Source organism: Poromitra crassiceps, assembly GCF_964638095.1.
Source record: "Poromitra crassiceps genome assembly, chromosome: 6".
Lineage (NCBI taxonomy): Eukaryota > Metazoa > Chordata > Actinopteri > Beryciformes > Melamphaidae > Poromitra > Poromitra crassiceps.
Window position 1 is genome coordinate 39,385,414 of NC_139627.1, and position 23,425 is coordinate 39,408,838.

The window sequence follows — 23,425 nt, forward strand, 5'->3', positions numbered from 1 at the left end:
CTCTTTACTAGTCTCTCTCCAAACCATCAACAAGTCTCTCTCTCTCTGTGTCTTTGTCTACTCTTTACCAGTCTCTCTCCAAACCATCAACAAGTCTCTCTCTCTGTGTCTTTGTCTACTCTTTACTAGTCTCTCTCCAAACCATCAACAAGTCTCTCTCTCTGTGTCTTTGTCTACTCTTTTCTAGTCTCTCTCCAAACCATCAACAAGTCTCTCTCTCTCTGTGTCTTGGTCTACTCTTTACCAGTCTCTCTCCAAACCATCAACAAGTCTCTCTCTCTGTGTCTTTGTCTACTCTTTACTAGTCTCTCTCCAAACCATCAACAAGTCTCTCTCTCTGTGTCTTTGTCTACTCTTTACTAGTCTCTCTCCAAACCATCAACAAGTCTCTCTCTCTGTGTCTTTGTCTACTCTTTACCAGTCTCTCTCCAAAACATCAACAAGTCTCTCTCTCTGTGTCTTTGTCTACTCTTTACTAGTCTCTCTCCAAACCATCAACAAGTCTCTCTCTCTGTGTCTTTGTCTACTCTTTACTAGTCTCTCTCCAAACCATCAACAAGTCTCTCTCTCTGTGTCTTTGTCTACTCTTTACTAGTCTCTCTCCAAACCATCAACAAGTCTCTCTCTCTGTGTCTTTGTCTACTCTTTACTAGTCTATCTCCAAACCATCAACAAGTCTCTCTCTCTGTGTCTTTGTCTACTCTTTACCAGTCTCTCTCCAAACCATCAACAAGTCTCTCTCTCTCTCTCTGTGTCTTTGTCTACTCTTTACTAGTCTCTCTCTCGGCCTCCAAGCAGCTGGCACAATGGAAATAAAAGAGGGCTGGAAGCTTGGGCCCGAGTCAATCAATAACCAGACACAAAAGAACAGCGCAGTCCAACAGCCTCAATAGAGAGGCAGCGTCCTCCTCTCACCGTGCTCTGTTCCACACTGACTGGCATTGAAAACCATGACTGCTGCCTGACATGATTCACACACACACACAAAAAACAAACTCACTCTCACACACACACACACACACACACACACACACACACACACACACTCGGTGACTCACAACAAGCTAAAAGACTGAAGCACCGTTGGAGCTAACTAACCCAGCCACATCCTCAAAGTCTCATACGTGGACACACAGACAAGCAGACAGGCCGCGCTGCTTATGTTATCAAGCCACACTGACAGCTGTCCCGGAATTCCCTAAGCTACCTCCTGACCCCATGTGTATGTGGTGCACACATACATACATAACACACACGCACGCCACGCACGCACACACACACATACATACATACATACATAACACACACGCGCACGCCACGCACGCGCACACACACACACACACACACACACACACACACACACACACACCATGCTCATGAACTTATAGATACACACACCCTCAGCTGTTCTGCCCTGGGCAAGGCCTGCACAGGCGGCACAGATAGGGAGGGCGTGGTGCCCTGAGGGCAGATTGAGGGAGGGATGTGGAGAGAGAAGAGAGATAGAGGGGAGGAAGAGCAACCAGGACAGAGGGAGGACGAGAATGATTGGACTGCACGAATATGGCTGTAATGATAATTAAACAATTAAAACCTTTGAATGATTTGAACTTTTCTACTTCTATCGCAAATTCAGTAACATGGGTAACTATTTTCAACTACAGTGGACATGCTACGTTAAATGAAATATTGAGATTTATGCCAATATGCCAATATTCAATGTTTACCGACTGTGGAACTAAAATCATTACATGATTAGAAAGGATTAAGAAAGAGAAGAGAGTGTGAAAAAGAGATGAAGCCAAAAAAGAGGGAAAGATGAGAAGAGCGAGAGAAAGAAGAGACAAAGTGCCATGAGAGAGTGAGAAAGTTCTGCGGAAAACATGCGCACGTATAGGCTACTATAATGCAGATGGGGAGATAACAGGTCTGGTCTGGTCCCATTCAGTGAAGCCGCTGCATGGTAGATCGCCGCTCTGGCTGTATCCAGTATAGGTCACAAGGCCCCCCTCCCCATGTTAATGGATGGGGAAATGGACAACCGAAACAATCACACTACACCTCAGATAACTTTTTCCCAAAGGTGGTTTGTATCATTTTAGACAGTTCTTATCACGCTAATGCCTGTGCAAGTGGTCATTTTTCTGATCAGTTTGTTTTTAATTAGTTATTTGACATATAAAAAGGGATGATTGACAGCTGTGGCAGCCAGTCTCAAGCCGTCATTGGCTGGACAGGCTCTTCACCTTATAGTTTACATAGAGAAGACACTGCTTGGTAAAACAAGGAAGACACTGCTTGATCTGTCTACCAGACTGTATATCGATGGACCGCAATAAAAAGGACATTGTTTTGAGAAAGGTGCGCGAGGAAGTAACGTTGGTTGGGGACTGAAGTAAGTTCAGAAAATAAGTGTTTTATTAGTTACTCCAGCTACGTTATCGGTTATTTTAATACACAATGGTTTTAACCGATGTAGGCTAGCATTAGCCGCTTGTGTTAGCTGTTTTGCATTATTTGTCGGCTTAATATTACTATAACCTAACAACCGATAACGATAGCTGGAATAACACAATAGACACATTTTCAGAACTTACCAGGTTGTCCAACTGGTATTACTGGTATAAAATGAGGCCTACACAATACCAGCCATTAGCTAATAGCTAACGGGTTAGCCTGTCGCAAACAGACACTAGGTTTTATTTGGGGTGAAGCACGAGGAGAGTATTTAGCCTATATGGATATCTCTGGGAAGTGCTTTTACTATGGGGATGTTCGCAAGCTCCTCTCCTCATAGCTGTTGTATAAGGTCGGATACAGAAGAGACAGGCAGCTGGATAACGTTAGTTAGAAAAATGCAGCACTGGGCTGCCCAGTCAGTAAATGTAAGTTACAACGTAGTCAAAGGTTCAGTTCGATTTCACCTGCTAAACCAACATTTGTTTCAAAATGAATTAAATCATAACGTTAATCAAATGCTACGGAAACATTAAGCTAATCAACAGAGGTGCAAAGATCAGTTCATCGGATAATAATTTCCCCCTGTATGACAGTTTGTTACCCAGAGAGCACCCCGGAGTCTGGCTGTGTAGGCAAAGTCCAGCTGACCCATCTGAGCCCAGCCTTGCCAACCAGCTGCCTCCACCAGGGGGGAGGACAGACTGTGCGCGCGCGCGCGCACACACACACACACACACACACACACACACACACACACACACACACACACACCCCCCCTTCCAGCTGACTTCAGCATGGTGTAAACACAACTCATCAGGTTGCTAAGCAACCCCCTTGAAACGCCTCCTTTCCAGTAGACTTGGAGAGAGGACAAGAGAGAGGGATAGAGTGAGGGGAGAGAGTGAGGGGAGAGAGTGAAGGGAGAGAGTGAGGGGAGAGAGAGAGGGAGAGTGTGAGGGGAGAGAGTGAGGGGAGAGAGAGAGGGAGAGAGTGAAGGGAGAGAGTGAGGGGAGAGAGAGAGGGAGAGTGTGAGGGGAGAGAGTGAGGGGAGAGAGAGAGGGAGAGAGTGAGGGGGGGAGAGTGAGGGGAGAGAGTGAGGGGAGAGAGAGAGAGGGAGAGAGAGAGGGAGAGAGTGAGGGAGAGAGTGAGGGAGAGAGTGAGGGAGAGAGTGACAAAAGACCTAATTATGTTGCGGCGCAAATAAGCAAGAATGTACAAAATGAAAACAGGCGTAAAAATAGTAAAAAGCTGAAAGGAGAAGAGAGGTCCAGAGTGAAATGGCTTGGATTCAAATCATTTACTTACAACTTTGCGGCTCCGCTGGAAATCCACTGCGCAGAGTTGTGTGTCGAGCTACAGAGCACTTCTGCTCTCACAGTGGACAGAGCGAGGACAGGCTGCACAGAGAGAGAGAGAGAGAGAGAGAGAGAGAGAGAGAGAGAGAGAGAGAGAGAGAGAGAGAGAGAGAGAGAGAGGGTGAGAGAGAGAGAGACAGACAGACAGAGAGAAGAGAGAGAGATTGAACCTACTGACCCATTTGTGCCCCCAACCATGCCATCCAATAAGCTGACAGACTACGTACTCAGAGTCCATGGAGCTTTTTTCACTGACTTAAAAGACACATGAGCCCGGCTCTATCGCCTGTACTGGATCCAACTAACCTCCAACCCATCTGATGGCAGCATGCAAACAGGTTTGCATCCTCTGTGTGTGTGTGTGTGTGTGTGTGTGTGTGTGTGTGTGCGCGCACACACACACACACACGCACGTGTGTGTAACATGTAAACACAGAAACACACAACTACAGTACCTATCATTGGCAGACCAGGGACATTCTATTTCAGCTTCAAATGAAACTGTGTGAAATTATCTCATGTATATTCATCCAGTCCCGCTTTATAATTGATGCCCTGAGCTGTGGGACCACCACCAGGCTGAGAGTGGACAGACATGAGCTGTGGGACCACCGCCAGGTTGAGAGTGGACAGACCTGAGCTGTGGGACCACCGCCAGGCTGAGAGTGGACAGACCTGAGCCGTGGGACCACCGCCAGGCTGAGAGTGGACAGACCTGAGCCGTGGGACCACCATCAGGCTGAGAGTGGACAGACCTGAGCTGTGGGACCACCGCCAGGTTGAGAGTGGACAGACATGAGCTGTGGGACCACCACCAGGCTGAGAGTGGACAGACATGAGCTGTGGGACCACCGCCAGGTTGAGAGTGGACAGACATGAGCTGTGGGACCACCACCAGGTTGAGAGTGGACAGACCTGAGCCGTGGGACCACCACCAGGCTGAGAGTGGACAGACATGAGCTGTGGGACCACCACCAGGCTGAGAGTGGACAGACCTGAGCCGTGGGACCACCACCAGGTTGAGAGTGGACAGACCTGAGCTGTGGGACCACCGCCAGGTTGAGAGTGGACAGACATGAGCTGTGGGACCACCACCAGGTTGAGAGTGGACAGACCTGAGCCGTGGGACCACCACCAGGCTGAGAGTGGACAGACATGAGCTGTGGGACCACCACCAGGTTGAGAGTGGACAGACCTGAGCCATGGGACCACCACCAGGCTGAGAGTGGACAGACATGAGCTGTGGGACCACCGCCAGGTTGAGAGTGGACAGACCTGAGCTGTGGGACCACCACCAGGCTGAGAGTGGACAGACCTGAGCCGTGGGACCAGGCTGAGAGTGGACAGATTGTCATCTCATTCCGTCCTAAAGACAGACACCTTCACTGCTCCTCTAGATTCTGCCTCACAACAACACAACCCGACCTTGGGGAAATAAAGACGTCTAAAACACATTTTACACAAAGTAATTTAATTTAAATCCTCCCTTTCACGTAACACTCAGCATCAAAGGGTTGCAATTGGGGGGTTAGATCACCATAATCCAGAGCGCGGCACTGCTGCTGCTCACCGCTCCCCCAGGGGATGGGTCAAATGCGGAGAACAAATTTCGCACACTCAGGTGTGTGACAATCAGTGGGACTTTACCTTTACCTTTCATGTATCTTCCTCCTCTATGCAGGAATTATGTGTTATGTGTCAGTCAGGGCATTGAGCTCATTACATGGTTGCTTATAATGTCTGTGATCTGGGTGTTTAAGCTTATAATACTATGACATGCTTCGTAAATCACTCGAATTAAGAACGTCAGCTAAATGGGTAAATGCAAATGTGTCTGTTTGCATATCTTCCCAAGACACAAACACACAGCACTCTTCACATATGACTGCCTTTGAAGGCCAGAACACAGCGTTGAGCGCACTGCAGTGCCTACAGTTATACGCTCTGGCTCAGTGGCTACAGTTATACGGTCTGGCTCAGTGCCTTGCTCAAGGACACTTTGGCGGTGAGGGTGGCCGCCGAGCCAGATGTGATACCAGCCACCATCCAAAATCCCAACCGCACTCTTCTACATGACAGACAAACCAATACGCAATCATAGTATTGGATAATGCTTTCCCTATCGAGCCTAAATGTTGATCCTTTGATCCCAAGCGTAATCTGTCTCCCCATTCAGGACGCTGGCCAGAGGGAAGAGACTGAGCGGAGGGTTTTGATTGGCTTCGCCGTGACCCTCCAGCCCCATAGCTCCCAACTCTGACTGTCTGTCCCTAAGGGGTCAACGCAGGTCAATTCTATCATTAATCAGCCTAGATGAATGGCAGTGAACTCACAGCAGGGACCACCGTGTGGAGTGTGGAGTAAGTGTCCTTGACTAAGACACGAACCCACCAGCTCTCCAAGAGTGCTGCTCAATAGCTGAGACAAGTGTTGTCATATGTGCTGCCCCCTGTGGGGATCAATAAACTATCACATTATTATAGCAGAGACGTGTGTTGTCATATGAGACATGTGTTGTCATATGAGACATGTGTTGTCATATGAGACATGTGTTGTCATATGAGACATGTGTTGTCATATGAGACGTGTGATCAATAAACTATCACATTATTATAGCAGAGACGTGTGTTGTCATATGAGACATGTGTTGTCATATGAGACATGTGTTGTCATATGAGACATGTGTTGTCATATGAGACGTGTGTTGTCATATGAGACGTGTTTTGTCATATGAGACGTGTGTTGTCATATGAGACATGTGTTGTCATATGAAACATGTGTTGTCATATGAGACATGTTTTGTCATATGAGACATGTGTTGTCATATGAGACGTGTGTTGTCATATGAGACGTGTGTTGTCATATGAGACGTGTGTTGTCATATGAGACGTGTGTTGTCATATGAGACGTGTGTTGTCATATGAGACGTGTGTTGTCATATGAGACGTGTGTTGTCATATGAGACGTGTGTTGTCATATGAGACGTGTGTTGTCATATGAGACGTGTGTTGTCATATGAGACGTGTGTTGTCATATGAGACGTGTGTTGTCATATGAGACGTGTGTTGTCATATGAGACGTGTGTTGTCATATGAGACGTGTGTTGTCATATGAGACGTGTGTTGTCATATGAGACGTGTGTTGTCATATGAGACGTGTGTTGTCATATGAGACGTGTGTTGTCATATGAGACGTGTGTTGTCATATGAGACGTGTGTTGTCATATGAGACGTGTTTTGTCATATGAGACGTGTGTTGTCATATGAGACGTGTGTTGTCATATGAGACGTGTGTTGTCATATGAGACGTGTGTTGTCATATGAGACGTGTGTTGTCATATGAGACGTGTGTTGTCATATGAGACATGTGTTGTCATATGAGACATGTTTTGTCATATGAGACGTGTGTTGTCATATGAGACGTGTGTTGTCATATGAAACGTGTGTTGTCATATGAGACGTGTTTTGTCATATGAGACATGTGTTGTCATATGAGACGTGTGTTGTCATATGAGACGTGTGTTGTCATATGAGACGTGTGTTGTCATATGAGACGTGTGTTGTCATATGAGACGTGTGTTGTCATATGAGACGTGTGTTGTCATATGAGACGTGTGTTGTCATATGAGACGTGTGTTGTCATATGAGACGTGTGTTGTCATATGAGACGTGTGTTGTCATATGAGACGTGTGTTGTCATATGAGACGTGTGTTGTCATATGAGACGTGTGTTGTCATATGAGACGTGTTTTGTCATATGAGACGTGTGTTGTCATATGAGACGTGTGTTGTCATATGAGACGTGTGTTGTCATATGAGACGTGTTTTGTCATATGAGACGTGTGTTGTCATATGAGACATGTGTTGTCATATGAGACATGTGTTGTCATATGAGACATGTGTTGTCATATGAGACATGTGTTGTCATATGAGACATGTGTTGTCATATGTGCTGCCCCCTGTGGGGATCAATAAACTATCACATTATTATTGAAAGCAGCAGGGGACCAAGTAGCTGTTAGACAACACACCAACTCAACAGCCATTCTCCTCATCTCCCTCACACACAATCACAATGTATTCTTGTTAAGTGTATCGACCTGATCTCTCAGAATTCACGTGACCAGGAGGGTCAAAGCAGTAGTTCTTTCAGCATTCACTGTACTGAAATCGTGGCAAGGAAGTTGTACATTCCCTGCCACACACACACACACACACACACACACACACACACATCGCACATGAAGCACAGAGACACACACACACACACACACACACACACACATCCCACATGAAGCACAGAGACACACACACACACACACACACACACACACACACACACGAAGCACAGAGACACACACACATCGCACATGAAGCACAGACACACACATCCCACATGAAGCACAGAGACAGACAGACACACACACACACACACACACACACACACCGCACATGAAGCAGACACACATATCGCACATGAAGCACAGACACACACACACACACATCCGACATGAAGCACAGACACACACATCCCACATGAAGCACAGAGACACACACACATTGCACATGAAGCACAGAGACGCACAAACATCGCACATGAAGCACAGAGACACACACACACATTGCACATGAAACACACAGACACACACATCCCACATGAAGCACAGAGACACACACATCGCACATGAAACACACACACACACACATCGCACATGAAGCACAGAGACACACACACACACACACATCGCACATGAAGCACAGAGACACACACACACACATCCCACATGAAGCACAGAGACACACACATCGCACATGAAAACACACACACACACACACACATCCCACATGAAGCACAGAGACACACACACACATCCCACATGAAGCACAGAGACACACACACACACATCGCACATGAAGCATAGAGACACACACACATCGCACATGAAGCACAGAGACACACACCCACACATCGCACATGAAGCACAGAGACACACACACACACACATCCCACATGAAGCACAGAGACACACACACACATCCCACATGAAGCACAGAGACACACACACACACACATCCCACATGAAGCACAGAGACACACACACACACACACACACACACACACACACACACACACACACACATCCCACATGAAGCACAGAGACACACACACACACACACACATCCCACATGAAGCACAGAGACACACACACACACACATCCCACATGAAGCACAGACACACACACACACACACACATCCCACATGAAGCACAGAGACACACACACACACACATCCCACATGAAGCACAGAGACACACACACACACACACACACATCCCACATGAAGCACAGAGACACACACACATCCCACATGAAGCACAGAGACACACACACACACACACACATCCCACATGAAGCACAGAGACACACACACACACACACACATCCCACATGAAGCACAGAGACACACACACATCAAGCACAGAGACACACACACACACATCCCACATGAAGCACAGAGACACACACACATCGCACATGAAGCACAGAGACACACACACACACACATCCCACATGAAGCACAGAGACACAGACACAGACACAGACACACACACACACACACACACACACACACACACATCGCACATGAAGCACAGAGACACACACACACATCCCACATGAAGCACAGAGACACACACACACACACATCCCACATGAAGCACAGAGACACACACACACACATCCCACATGAAGCACAGAGACACACACACATCGCACATGAAGCACAGAGACACACACACACATCCCACATGAAGCACAGAGACACACACACACACATCCCACATGAAGCACAGAGACACACACACATCGCACATGAAGCACAGAGACACACACACATCGCACATGAAGCACAGAGACACACACACACATGAAGCACAGAGACACACACACACACACATCCCACATGAAGCACAGAGGCACAAACATCCCACATGAAGCATTTCATGGTATATTTAGACCCATGACAACTGCACAGCACGTCTGCCTTTTCCTTTCAGCCCCTGTGGCTGGCCGGGAGCACTACACGACTCATGCACATTAACACACTAACACACACGTCCTCTCTCCTACGCGCTCTCGCTCGCCTCGCATGGTGTCAAAGACCTGGGAAGACTCGGGAGAGAGAGAGAGAGAGAGAGAGAGACAGAGAGAGAGAGAGAGAGAGAGACAGAGAGAGAGAGAGAGACCAGCCACTGTGCCTGATCCAAGCCGCAAAACCCTTACCTTAAAAAGAGGAGGAAGAGAGAACGTGCAGCTTCTCGGTGATGGAGCGGGGAGAGAAACGTGTCCGTCCGACGGAACCCCGACGAGCGCCGCCTCCCCGTGCGCCTCCACCAAATCAATTTCACCCTCTCTCACCTCCCCGCCACTGTGATGTCATTCATTCATCCGTTTCCCCGTAGCCATGGCAACTCCACCGCTTGGAGCGCTTAATTCTTTTGCATCTCTCTCTCTTTCTCTCTCTCTCCACTTCTCTCTTTCTACGTTCCTCCCCCTCTCCTGACCCCAGATATCCGGGCCCACTTACTCCATCTGAGGGGTACAGTTACACCGCCCAGCCACAGAGGCATGCGAGTCCGGCCCCCCTCTTCTTGACACTTCTGTCCTGACCCAGAGCAGGCGTTTAAGGTGAGACATCATGGCAGGTGAATAGGGTAACATTTTTAACTAATAGATATATCAGCATGAAACTTCCCCAGATGATTACTTGTGTTAAGATTTTTTTTTTGTATTACAAGTTTTTTTAATTTGTATGTTGAATATGCAAATGAGGCAGTATCTACTTAGATATGCACTAATTTACATAGATTTCCAGAACAGAAGTCTGAACGCTGGATGAAGCCAGGCCCAAAATTCTTGTTTCATTTTGTTGATATATTAAGAGCCAAAGGCTTTTACAGAGGGAATACAAAAAAGAAAGAAAACAAAAACATGTTTTTCGGAATAAAATATAATAGAAAATCCGGCTATGAATGTATGAACCCTTCGCAATATAATTTAGATATGAATAAATGTGTAAAGTCTGGTGTATGTAGTGTACAGTAAGTGTTGCTGAAGTAGAGATTTCTGGCTCAGAGTAGGAGAAAGAGAAACCGGGCTTTTTACCCTATTCACCTGTCATGTCTCGCAAAAAAAAATATATATATAATGTATATATTTTTTTTAAAGTAGGATGATAGGGAACAGCTGGCTTCACCTGATGTAGCGTGCACACCCACAAGAGTTTGAGGTCAAATCGTCACTTGTATTATGCTGGTTGGTAAAGACAGTAGGGCAGACAAAGAGATCAGACAGACACAACAGAGAGAGACTGAAGGTGCTGCATGTCTGGAAATGCCTTGTTTACATGGAGCCAGCTGTCTCATCTGCACACAGACGCACCGCAGTGTTTGTATGCAACACAACACAACACATCACAACCCCCTCTACACACACACGCACACAATGTGCGAGTACACCCAAGACACCCAACCTGCAAACACAGCCTCCCACTCAGGAAGAGGCCCTGCAGTGCTGTGTGATTAGAACGGCAGGTCAGTCCAGCCCATAATGAATAGTTAATGACCACCACCATCATTATACTCTGCTTCCCTGTTCATAATCCCCGTGTTGACCTTGGGAAAGGGGAGGGCAACCCGCTTATTGAGAGACAAATCAAACAACGACACACACACACACACGCGCACACACACACACGCGCACGCACACACACACACACACACACAGACAGTCTGAAGCCTCCCCCTTTATTCAATTAGGAGCCGCGCTCTTCCCCCTTCCCCAGCACCTCTCCCCACCTGCACTCATGCTCATCCCAGAGCCAGATACAGTAGAAGAGTCGCAACATCGCCATTCAATGGACCCGTTTTTTTTTACCTCGCAATAGTTCCCGGAAGTAAGGTTCTGGATTAAACAGTCCTGTAGAGTTGCAACAGTTTGTGATGTACTTTGAAAGGCTTAAAGACATTTAAATAATCAAATTGAATAGTATCAGCTTTATTTTATGCATTCAAACATACTTCCTGGAACATACTCCCCGGCACACACTCATAGCTACGTGAGTCATGTGACTATCAAGCATTTTGGACCTCCGTTGGCACCACTCTCTTTAAATCACTGCGGCTCATCCTTACCTTCCGTCTACACACCCCGCCCACATGGCCTCACACACACCTACCACACACCTACCTTCCATGCCCCGCCCACATGGCCTCACACACGCCTACCTTCCATGCCCCGCCCACATGGCCTCACACACACCTACCTTCCATGCCCCGCCCACATGGCCTCACACACACCTACCACACACCTACCTTCCATGCCCCGCCCACATGGCCTCACACACACCTACCACAAGCCGCCCTGCTGCTGTCTTCATGTTTTAAATGGCGGGCCACCTCTTCTCTGCCTTTGCTTCGCCCTCTCCTCTCCTCACCCCTCCTCCTTCCTCCTCTGGCTTTCGCCTGTAGGCCTGAGTGCTTCCAGTGAAGGAAGAGGAGCAGAGCTAGAGGGGGAAAGGGGGCAGAGAGAGACACAGATAGGAGGGTGGAAACAGAACATGCACTTGTCAGACAATTAGTGAGGAGGCTACAGGGACAAAGAACAAGGAGACAGAGAGGGGGGGAGTAGGGAGAGGTAACGAAGACACCACCGGCTAAATAAAGAAGCACTGGAGGAAGAGAGAGGGGAATCTCTGAGAAAGAGAGGGATCTCCTCTCAGTCTGTCACATCTCTTTGCACTTTGAATCCCTCCATCTGCCTACCAATTTCTACCCATCTCTCTCTCTCTCTTTCTCGCTCTCTGTTACTATTTGTGTTTTCCCTCTTCCCAAACTACCATGACTCATTGACTACGTTTACATGCACATATTCCACTATTATTCGGAAAATGACAATATTCTGAATTTGATAAGGGTCATGTAAACAGCATATTCCAGTTGCATTTTCCAAATTTGCCCTTTTTCCGAATTTAGCATTTTCCGATTAAGACATCTGGGTTATTCCAGTATTATTCGGGTTTTCGGAAGATTCTTTGATCATGTATACAGCGCATTCGGAATATGCGTCTCAATCAGGGTTTTTACTGTACTGCAGTTTGCGAAGCATGTTGCCTGTTTGTGGTCAACTGATGTGTGCTAGAAAGCGCTAGAACAGACGATATAATCATAATAATCCATCATCTCTGGCATGCAAAAAGAAAGCCATCATTTCTGATCGGGAGGAGATGAGAAACATGAATTTAAAGAGAGAGAGAGAGTAGCCTATAGTGCCCAGTGCCCACGGAAGTCCACAATGCTTGCGAGCCTGCAAGGTAATAACGTAGGCTACTAGCCTACTTTTTATGAAAGACTTGGATGCGCAACACCAAACTTTTCAGCAGCAAGCTCCTGAAATGTACCAAGTGTGGCTCATAAGAATAGTGCTGCTCTGTTTATTCTCAACAGAAAAACTCTGCGGCTCCGCCTACCTGCATCTCTCTCTCTCCCCCCCTCCCTCACGTGTCGGGGAGGGCGAGCTACGGCTGCATGTAAACGGGAATATTAGTGGATTATTCATTTAGTCGGAATATTGTCATTTTACGAATATGGGCAAAAACCAGAATATTGTGTGCATGTAAACGTAGTCAATGTGTGACAGATGATGTGTGATGGCTGACCCTCAGGCTTACAGCTTCCTTTAACTCCAGCAGCACATTCACCTGAAGACTGACTCAAGGAGCTGTGTTCCCCCAGCTGCCCGTGCCCTTTCCTCATTCACAGATAAGGGAAGCGGCCGCGAGGAAAGACACAAAAGATGGCTGCTCCGTTTCCCCCCCATCAGAGCGGAGCACTTTCACAAGTTCACAAATGTTCAACTTTTCAGAAAAGCGCCGGGTGACGTGAACCACTTTTTCCCAGGCAGTACTAGGGATTATTGGAAATATCTGGTAAGCATTTGCTTGTTCTAAAACACTTTTGTCTGATAGAAGAGCTATAACCAGCTGATTACTGAGTTAGGAACTTTTTCCATGAAAAAATATTTATATTATTAGACTTCAGTAATGCTAAGAGCACAGACAAACTAGTCACTAATCGTAGACTTATTGGGAGTATCTGCTCTCAAGATACATCAGCCCTGTGTCGAGTTATGAGCATGTGCTGTAGGAATTGAGGCGAGAGGAAACCAATTGGCCAAGGTAAGAGGGAGGGATGGAAGGAGGCAACAAAGAGAACAGAGGAGCGAGGAGAGAGAGGAGAGGAAGGTTCAGGGCTGAGTGGATATTTAACCTTGGAATGGAGGTCCATCAGAGGCATGAAATTACTGCACGTGGTTCAAATCTCACACACACACACACACACACACACACACACACACACACACACACACACACACAGTAGAGGGCAGGGGACCTCTTAATCCACTGCTAACAGAAGCAACACCTCCACAGTGTGGTGTGAGGTGTTGGTGTGAGGTGTTGCTTCAGATTATCTCTCTGCTCAGAACTCTTATCTGTACTTCCAGAAATAAGCAGAGAAGACCTGGAGATGATCGACAGCCCTTTATCCCCCATTCTCTCTTCCTCCCTCGCTGTTACAATGTTCCAACTTCCATCATCGCTGTTCCATCATCACTCCCTCTATCCTCCCTCGCTGTTACAATGTTCCATCATCACTCCCTCTATCCTCCCTCACTGATCGCTGTTACAATGTTCCATCATCGCTGTTACAATGTTCCATCATCACTCCCTCTATCCTCCCTCGCTGTTACAATGTTCCATCATCGCTGTTACAATGTTCCATCATCACTCCCTCTATCCTCCCTCGCTGTTACAATGTTCCATCATCGCTGTTACAATGTTCCATCATCACTCCCTCTATCCTCCCTCACTGATCGCTGTTACAATGTTCCATCATCGCTGTTACAATGTTCCATCATCGCTGTTACAATGTTCCATCATCGCTGTTACAATGTTCCATCATCGCTGTTACAATGTTCCATCATCACTCCCTCTATCCTCCCTCGCTGTTACAATGTTCCATCATCGCTGTTACAATGTTCCATCATCACTCCCTCTATCCTCCGTCGCTGTTACAATGTTCCTCCCTCGCTGTTACAATGTTCCATCATCGCTGTTACAATGTTCCATCATCACTCCCTCTATCCTCCCTCGCTGTTACAATGTTCCATCATCGCTGTTACAATGTTCCATCATCGCTGTTACAATGTTCCATCATCGCTGTTACAATGTTCCATCATCACTCCATCTATCCTCCCTCGCTGTTACAATGTTCCATCATCGCTGTTACAATGTTCCATCATCGCTGTTACAATGTTCCATCATCACTCCCTCTATCCTCCCTCGCTGTTACAATGTTCCTCCCTCGCTGTTACAATGTTCCATCATCGCTGTTACAATGTTCCATCATCACTCCCTCTATCCTCCCTCGCTGTTACAATGTTCCATCATCGCTGTTACAATGTTCCATCATCGCTGTTACAATGTTCCATCATCGCAGTTACAATGTTCCATCATCACTCCATCTATCCTCCCTCGCTGTTACAATGTTCCATCATCGCTGTTACAATGTTCCATCATCGCTGTTACAATGTTCCATCATCGCTGTTACAATGTTCCATCATCACTCCCTCTATCCTCCCTCGCTGTTACAATGTTCCATCATCGCTGTTACAATGTTCCATCATCGCTGTTACAATGTTCCATCATCGCTGTTACAATGTTCCATCATCACTCCATCTATCCTCCCTCACTGATCGCTGTAACAATGTTCCATCATCACTACAATGTTCTATCATCACTCCCTCTATCCTCTCTCGCTGATCGCTTTAACAATGTTCCATCATTCCTGTTACAATGTTCCATCATCGCTGTTACAATGTTCTATCATCGTTGTTTCAATGTTCCATCATCACGGTTACAATGTTCCATCATTGTTGTTCCATTAAGGTCCTCATCGCCAACTCTCACACCATCTCTTTTGCTGCCTCCCTCTCTGTTCCTCTTTCAGTCACCCTCTATCTCTCTTATAGACTCTTTTCACGGGGGCCATTTTGTGTCGAAAAAGCAGGGTATACACAGGTGCAAGAAAAGCACTAATGAGGGTTTCCAACTTCCATGATTGGAAGTTGGAAACCCTCATTGGTCTTTTGCTTCTCTGCTAGGGATGGGAATCGAGAACCGGAAACGTTTAGAACCGGTTGCAAATGATCCACTAAAGGTCCTTGCACACACAGTCCGAATTGTTCGCTGCGTTTTTTTAATCCGTCATCCGGGAAAAAAACGTCACGCACAGATACCTTGCCCACTGAGTCCGATGCGTTAATTATCCAATATTCGTTGCGAAGATTCGCAACGAAAAGAAAACTACCGCGATCCTATTGATCCACAACTGGCAGTGTGTCTGTGTGGCTCTTTGTCTCTCTCCCCCCCCCCTCTTCCCCATACACACACTCACACACACACACACACACCGCGTCCCGCATTCCAAGCTGGTCTGCAATCACCCGGCACATTCTGTCTTTTAATTCCGAATCTCTGTATTCCTGCTTTGCCATAAAATGCTTTGTGCTGGGAGACGAACTGAATTAACTTCTCAGACGCCATTTTTCATTGTGAATAGCAACACTACGGCAGCTCTGGGTGGTCAAACACCTGTCAAAACGATTTCATGGATGCAGAAAAACGCAGAAAATCGAACCTCGTCCGAAAACTTAAATGACGGACGTAATTGTCGGACTCGGTGTGTCAATGATGATTGACACAAATGAGGTCGTATTTTTATTTTTTTCGTGCGTCAATTTCGGACGAAAAAACGGACTCTATGTGCAAGGACCTTTACTCTGAATCATTTGCCTCCAAGGTTATCGATTCCTTTTATCAATGCAGACATGTTTTTCTGACAGTTGCGCATTGTAAAATCTCATGCGTCATGACATCAAACTCAGAGAGGAAGAAACAGTCCAAAGTGCGGTTTCAATTCACGAAGAAAGAACAGTGCTACTTCTAACGTCTGTAGAATTATCATTTCAAGGGTGGAAACACCATGTTGAAACATGTTCATTTTAAGAAGAGGAGCATCGTAATATATTGTAACATGTTGTAAATGTTATTAGACAGACACTCTACACTGTGTTCAGATTCGAGATAATAAAACAGCTGCGTTGACATCGATGAAAACCTCTTTTGTGGCACACAGAAAATTGATCAGGAATCGAAGAGGAAATTGGTAACGAATCAGACCGATAAGCAAAATCGATAATGACAATCAATACAATCTTATCAATTCCCATCCCTACTCTCTGATGTAGACAACAGCAGGTTAAAAGGGATGTGTGTGAGCGTATCATAGCATTGTCGGGGGGTGGGGATGCTGCTCCATTAAGCATTGAAGCTAATTTGATTCGGGCCGAATGTGAGAGATGACATGTTTGAAATCATGCACAAAACATCACAGGCAGACGTTATCTTTCATCTCAGCAGAAAGTCCCCCCTCCCTGAGCTGGATCAAAGCAGCGCTCCTCAGGGAATGCTTAACCGCTCCTGTTCAAATCATCACCACTAATACTCTCATCAACTCTAATATACACTGTTTACATGCAGGCCAGAGCCAACATTAACAACCTGGTGGGTGGACAAGTAGGGACAGGGAGGGTGTGTGTGTGTGTGTGTGTGTGTGTGTGTGTGTGCGTGCGTGCGTGCGTGCGTGCGTGTGCAGGCCCGGTTTTACAGGGGTGCAAAAGCACACATTGCACCCTTATTTTAATTGTCTGCATGCTCAGTTGAAAAGAGTGGTTAAAAAAATAAAAAATAAAATAATAATAATAAATGCTGCAGCTGCACACTTACCGTTTAAACTTGAATTATAATTGTTGATTTTCTTTGTTCTTTGATGTGAATTTATGTCTTTTTGGCACCTATATGTAACCTTTTAAGGTTGAGATAATTGTATTATCATTATATGGTCCAAATATTTCAGTAAAGCACTTGAAACACTTGAAATATTCTTGCTTGGCTGGTATCATTCTACTTGAAATGATGGTAAAATGCATTATTTTTAGTAAAATAACCGGCCACCCGGGTCGGCCCGTGCATGTGCACCCCTTCCTATCTAGGATGCATCCCTAGTCATCTTGTTCTGGAACAGGCCCTGTGTGTGTGTGTGTGTGTGTGTGTGTGTGTGTGTGTGTGTGTGTGTGCGCGCGTGCGTGTGCAACAAGGTTGCTTGTGATGGGAGCAAATTCGATGCACCTGCCTTTACACATTCCAGAATAGGGAGAGAACCAGCTGCTTCATCTCTCTCTCTCTCTCTCTCAGCAAACACTCCTGGCACCCCGATCACCATCCCCACCATGTGATGTCACACAGTCTAGTCGTTTCAACACCCCGTCCCAAACGCTAAACCACTCTCACAACACTCAGCACACAGTATTTCGCGGGGCCTTTCATTCACTCCGCACATGCACAGGAAATCCAGCGCTGCCTGTTCTACAATGCCTAGGCTTCATTCTCACCTCGCCACAAAGGCAGCCCACCTCCCCCATTACACTTCAAATTACAGTGGTCCTGGGAGTAAAAACAGGTGTGAGAGCGTACACACACACACACACACACACACACACACACACACACACACACACACACACACACACACACACACACACACACACACACACACACACACACACACACACACACACCAGGAGCAAGTCCAGGCTAGCCCAGACATTGACCCTGACACTGATGCCCCCAATTGACATAGTATCCAATAATAGCCAAGGAAAGGAAACAAAGACTGCGAGGCCACCAGTCACATGCCAGCGGCAGCATGCCAACATCACAAACCAGGAAGTCTTCTATAGTTGGTCACTGTGAGGTTACATAGGGGACGACCAATGTCATGTAGGGCTTGGCCAGCGTTTATGTCAGTGGGTGTAGCCGTACCTGTTTAGTGTTGGAGCCATTGTTGTGCTTTGATGATATTGTACTCAACAGAGGGGGGGGTGCCTTAAAGGAACACTCCGCCCATTTTCAACCAGCTTTGTATCATTAGAACATCAGTAGTATATCAGAAAACTGTAAACTGTTTTGAAGTCTGTCATTTAATTTGACAGTTATTGAGTGTTAAAGTGTGGACCAGTGACATCACTGGTCCACACTAACTGAAATTAATAACTCATTAACTCAAATCATTTGAAGTCATTCATCTAGTTTGACAGTTATTGAGAGTTGATTTGAGTTAATGAGTTATTAATTTGAGTTATTGAGTGTTAAAGTGTGGACCAGTGACATCACTGGTCCACACTTTAACACTCAATAACTGTCAAATTAAATGACAGACTTCAAAACCGTTTACAGTTTTCTGATATACTACTGATGTTCTAATGATACAAAGCTGGTTGAAAATGGGCGGAGTGTTCCTTTAAGGGCAGGACATACTCCAGGCGCGCTTCCAAACGCAAGGGCCGTGCGGCCAATATGACATCATCGCGGTGGGGGCGAGGCCTCCGCAGCCGTAAGCGCGTGTCGCCAGATTGTTCTAGCAGCGCGCCGCTCCGCATCTCCCCTGGGAGCGCTGCGCTTTGCAGGGAGAGACAGGAAGAGAAAACGAAATGAAGAACTACACTGAACCATGCTTTGACCACATTTCTTGACCCAGGTGGTAAACTTTGATTTCCAACTGTTCCATTTTTAGTCATTTCAAGTCATGTGCTGTGTTGAGAGAGAGAGAGATCTAGGCCTATTTACAAATCAATAAAAACAAGATTGGCGATTCTATTCATGTGCTGCTGATACGATCCTTTGAGAGTGAAACCGCATAATGGCATTCGCTGACTTTTAATTGCGTTTCATTGACTTTATCATGGGCCGTTCACTGTACTATGTAAACAGCGGTGCTCTGAGCAGCAGAGCACCTCGGCACCAGCGCGGAGTGCGCTCCCAGTTTACAGAGCTCCGCCTCCTTGCGCTGCCTTCCTGGAGTATGTCCTAAGCTTTCAACCAGGGATGTCCAAAGTCTAGCCCGGCGGCCAATTTTAAATGGCACTTACATTAAAGATCCAAGCCCAAGGTTACTTATAAACGTGGTTCAGCCATTTTCAAGCGAATTGAACTGAAAAACGTCAAGGGGGGGAGATGAAATGAGAATGAATCATAGAATGAACCCTCGATTTTGATCATTTTAACTGTAGCATTTGTCTTATTGTCCTTACTCATGATAAACAGATTTTCTATTGCGATTTGTGTGCTGTGGTCCTACTACCTGCTCCCCAGCCTATAAAAAAAAGTCTCAGGAAACCAGTACTCCAGTGTGACAGGGGCCATCACAGTATCATAATCCTTATTTTTTTCTTATTGACCTCAAAACTTTTATCCTATTTGTGAAAACTGAAAAAAGCGTGATCAGCACTTAAGAGGAGCTCTAAGATAGGCTGCAAAAGGACAACAAAGACATCTACAGAAAGATAATGACAAAGTGGAATGTGGGTGTAAACTTGAAAGTTTGCACAATGGGGGGAGGGACAAGGTTTGAGAGAGTCAAAGGTCTGAGAGAGCAAATCACAGATTTGGACCAAAGCCAACGGAGAGAAGAGACGCTGACGACAAGACTAGAGCCGCTCCACGGACACATTTTGATTTCTGGCTCCCGATTTCCTCAAGTCAACTCTTGCCAGCATCAGCCATGTCAGAGTCCATTCTGAGGACCAGTAACTCCATCTCTCGCTTCCCTCTGATCCCCATCAGAGGGGTGCCTCTAAGAAACCACATTGCCAACAGCTGGGACTCAATCTGGGCTTTCTGTCCTGACCCCACTGACCTACTGATTGCCACCTACCCCAAAGCAGGGACCACATGGACCCAGGAGATAGTAGACCTGCTTCTTCACAACGGAGATGCTGAGATTTGCAAACGAGCGCCCATCAACGCCCGCAATCACTTCCTGGAGTTGGCCAACCCACCGGCCATCCATTCAGGTCTTGATCTTCTGAAGCGAATGGATCCCCCAAGAGTGATCAAGACACCTTTCCAGCTGGTGCCACTTGGATTTTGGGAAAACAAATGCAAGGTTATCTACTGTATGTGGCACGCAACGCGAAGGACAACATGGTGAGCTACTACCACTTTGACCGTATGAACATGACGCAGCCAGAGCCGGGGCCCTGGGACGCCTACATACACAAGTTCATGCGAGGAGAGTTGGCCTGGGGCTCCTGGTATGACCATGTGATGGCTTACTGGGAGGAGAGAGAGAAGAAGAACATCCTTTACCTCTTCTATGAAGACATGAAGGAGAATCCTCTGCGAGAAGTGGAGCGCATCATGCGCTACCTAGACTTGTCCCTCTCTGATGGTGTCCTCAGCCGCATTGTGGAGCTCACATCCTTCAAGATCATGAAGGAGAACCCGATGGCCAACTACACCTTCATACCTGCAACTGTCTTTGACAATTCCATCTCTCCCTTCATGAGAAAAGGTGAAGTAGGTGATTGGACTAATCATTTCACCCCTGACCAATCAAAGATATTTGATGAAGATTATGAAAAGCAAATGAAGGCATCCAACATACCATTCAGGACCCGAATCTAACCGGGACTTTGGGTTTTACAAATTGGTGCAACTCTGCAAACCAAAGACCAACAAGCTGAGACTGCAGCACAGCACTCAGGAGGCAGAAATACTGTTTGAAAAATCTGAGATATAAAATAAAATAAAAAAATATAATGTATATAAATCAACTTATTTGTTAAGACGATGTAAAACACTGTAATCACTGATAATAAGAGAAAGTCATCCGATTTAAGGTTTTTTAACTCATTGAGTGCCAGCCACTTTTGGAGAACGGACGCTCCCAGTGCCAGAGTTTCAGAGCGTTTTCAGTGATTTCTCGAGGCCCACAGAATATTGTGTGATATTACTATGTAAACACCGAACACGCACAAAGAACGATGAGACTCTCTTCTATCATCTGCAAAAAAAAGTTTATTGATATCATTTTCCGTTCTTTAGTTATCAGCCGGAGAAGATAGGTTGATTTCAGCAAAAACACACGTTTCAATTTAGAATCTGAGATATTCAGCCTTTTGTGAAAGGAAGCATTTCAAGCACATCATTGACTCTGAAGCTAATATTTTCTGATGTAATGACACCTCAAAAATAATTTCCTTCAATAAAACAGTGAAAACAAAGGAATTTTGTTTGGCCAAATAATATTTTTTAGCTGCAACCAGCAGCGCTGGCCCCTGCGTGCGCAGACCCTACACCTTCTTGCTGGTCTTGATTTACTGCTGGTGGGCATCAGATATTCTAGCTTGTTTGCCTGTCTCTGTGCATCGAGCCTGCTGCCTGGGTCTGTGTTTACTGTCAATGGTTGTATGCTGTAGTGCCCTGCGTGCCCCACCCCCCTCCTTCTCCTCTGTGGGAGTGTCTCTGGGGCTCTGCTGCGAGTGCGTTTGCTCTGCGTTTGCTGTGCACTGAAAAGTGCGCTGCACCCCGCTTTTTCACAGCCTGTCGCCGGCTCCCAGCTGAGAATAATGTAACTTTTCAGAAAGACGCTGGTGTCGGCAACTAAATCATATGGAGGGGCTATCGCAGCGGAGACGGAGGGGCTCAATTGTGGCAGCAGATTGACTGCTGTTCACAGGCACAGCTAACGTTATGCTTCATGCATATCGTTGCGATTTCCGTTTCCACATGACTTCTTCTCTTGGGGCGGCTTTAGCTCAGGAGGTAGAGCGGGTCGGCCAATGACGCAAGGGTTGGCGGTTCGATCCCCGCTCCCTCCCAGCTGCCGTCGCTGTGTCCCTGGGCAAGACACTTAACCCTCCTTGCTCCCGATGGTGTGTAGGCACCCTGCGTGGCAGCCTGCCGCCATCGGTGTATGAATGGGTGAATGTAGACTATCTACTGATTGTAAAGCGCTTTGGATAAAAGCGCTATATAAATGCAGGCCATTTACCATTTACCATTCTCTCTTTTTTCCTCGCCTTTCTCTAATCTGGAGAGCACTGTTGCCACCTAATGGGTCCCTAGCTTTTACACATTCAACATCCACCATACTTTCACAGGAGATGGATCTGGCTTTGATCCACGTCCCACCGTCAAAAAACGCAATTGACGAACATACTCGTCCTTGGCACTCAATGAGTTAATGATCAATAAAGATGCAATGCAATACAAATACCTGTATCATATAAAATCAGTCAGCAACATTTCAGGCTCAGAATGTTTTATTGCTTTAAGCCCTGTCACAAACAAGAGCATAGCCTGACCATCGGACTCCACTCAACCTTGCAAAGTGATAAGCTGGAGAACAAAGACAGACAGTGAGGAATGAGGGCTAACACATGTCTGGTCTGGTCATATTTGAACAAACTTTTTGTTAAAGGTTGTTAGTTTTGTTAAAGTCGAGCTGAACCCAAAAATTACTTTTCTTTTAGTTCAAATACCTAGGTATTCAGTGCACCTATTTAATAATGTATGCCAAAAAAATCACAAAAATCTAATTTCTTTCGTTTTTCCCACTTTTTCACATCAAAAGTTCATTTTTCAAGATTTC

At 46.2% G+C, this 23,425-nt stretch overlaps 1 pseudogene across 1 annotated transcript; it reads left to right on the forward strand.

Annotated features, from left to right (window-relative positions):
• The first annotated feature begins 20,551 nt into the window (after positions 1–20,551).
• LOC310777879 (sulfotransferase 1C1 pseudogene) lies at positions 20,552–21,456 on the forward strand (annotated as a pseudogene). The gene has a single exon. The product of its transcript is annotated as a sulfotransferase 1C1 pseudogene (transcript).
• The last annotated feature ends 1,969 nt before the right edge of the window (positions 21,457–23,425 follow it).